We start from the raw sequence: 1967 nt of genomic DNA, 5'->3' as shown, positions 1-1967 counted from the left end.
GAACTCACAGAGATCCACCTGCCTCTGCCTCCCGAGTGCAGGTGTGAAATTTTCAGATAACAAATTAAATTTTCTTTTTGAGACAGGGTTTCTATGTAGCTTTGGAGCCTGTCCTGGAACTAGCTCTTGTAGACCAGGCTGGCCTCCAACTCACACATATCTGCCTGCCTCTGCCTCCCACGTGCTGGGATTAAAGGCGTACGCCACCACCACCCAGCGTACAAATTAATTTTTTTTTAACATGATGACCAGTCACTCACATCCATGGATCCTGGTCTACTGCTTTAACTGCGATCAGAAGGAAGAAAAGCTTGTGGAGATCTGAACAAAGAACTTCAGAAAGGAAAAAAAAAAAGACATGTACACAAGTCCTATTAGCGAGCATGGTGTTGAATATTTTCAAAGGGAAATCCATGAAGCTAGATGAAGAGCTGTGGATAGACCATGCACTGCCTTCTAAGACAGGGCTTGGGTCCCTTCTATTGGGGAAGGGGAAACCATTAGAGGAAATCCCACCACAATGATACTTACAGAAGATAGCTTGTCCTCCATCCTCTCAGTTGCTACTCTTAAAGCCCATAATTTTAAGCCCATCCAAATTATTTCTGTCGATTAAGAAGACTATTCTGATTCCAAATATGAGAAAACACTCTCATGGCTTTTTTCTGTCTTGTTTTTTTCTTTTTTTCTTTAATGAACTGTAATTAACAGGGGGTGGAGGAAAATGAATGTCAGGGTTCATATGTGGTGGACGGAAGAAAAAGTGTGAAAGTTGATTCTCTCCTTCCACCATGTGGGACATGGGGTTCAAACTCAAGACCTCAGGCTTGGTGGCAAATGCCTTTACTGTTTGACTCAACTTGATGGTTGCTGGTCTCCTTCTTAAGTGATATTGCTCGTTTGTAGCAGGGAATATTGTTTTATAAAAGTGGGAGGAAAAGCATAGAATACACCACATGGCATAGAGATGGCTCCGGAGAGCTCATGGCTGTGAGGCCTGAATGGAACAGGCTCCAGGAAGCTCATAACTAAAAGGGCATGAAAGGAGCAGGCTTCAGAAAGTACATGCCTGAATGGGATGTGAATAGAACAGACTCCCAAAGCTCATAGCTGAAGGGCGTGAATGCCACAGCCTCCAGAAAGCGCACGTCTGAAGCGTCTGAAGTAGGGTTTTATGAATTCACAGTTAGATCTAAACTTCACTGGGAATATTTTGTGTGTTTGTGTGTATGATATGAGCTAGGAGATAAAATCCTACCCCACTTGAGTGGCCAGTGTTCTATCATTCCTTATGGAAACAGAAGCATTTCCCATGGCTCCTTTGGGTCACCATAGTTGTGGGTCAAAGTCAACTCATACTCTCTTGCACTTTCTCTAACCGTTCATCGCTTTAACAAATATTATTTAAAATATTAAAGGTTGGGGCTGACGTGTAGCTCACTTGTTACAAAATTTGTCTGGTAGCCCTGTACTCCAGCAACAACTCAAGTCCAGCACAGTGACACGAAACCGTTTATTTTCTAGCCCTGCTGGAATAAGGCCAGCCTGCATCACTAACAAACTGTGATCAGCATGCCTTGCTACCTTTTCAAATATCACATAAACCAGAAACCAATTTGCTCTACACAGTCTCTATTTCACATAGATTGACCTTGTAAAGTCTAGAAAAACCTAGAGAGCTGTGGACCTTATTTGTTTTTCCCTTTCCACGCCATACATACGTACACCATTTTGAAGGTACTGTGCTACTAATTATAATCCTTTCATTCCAGACGGTTCAGTGGAGGTGGACGCAGCACTGAATTTCCAAAAGGTTTCCTAGGAGCCTCAAATCTCAATGAGAGGTTTGCAAATGTATAAATTTGGGACTGGTGGCTCACGCCTTTAATCCCAGCACTCGGGAGGCAGAGGCAGGCGGATCTCTGTGAGTTCGAGACCAGCCTGGTCTACAGAGCTAGTTCCAGGAC

The sequence above is a fragment of the Microtus ochrogaster genome, linkage group LG7_11 (genome assembly GCF_000317375.1).
Source record: "Microtus ochrogaster isolate Prairie Vole_2 linkage group LG7_11, MicOch1.0, whole genome shotgun sequence".
In the NCBI taxonomy this organism is placed as follows: Eukaryota; Metazoa; Chordata; class Mammalia; order Rodentia; family Cricetidae; genus Microtus; species Microtus ochrogaster.
The sequence above is the reverse complement of the archived record's forward strand: the minus strand, read 5'-3'. Positions refer to the sequence as shown.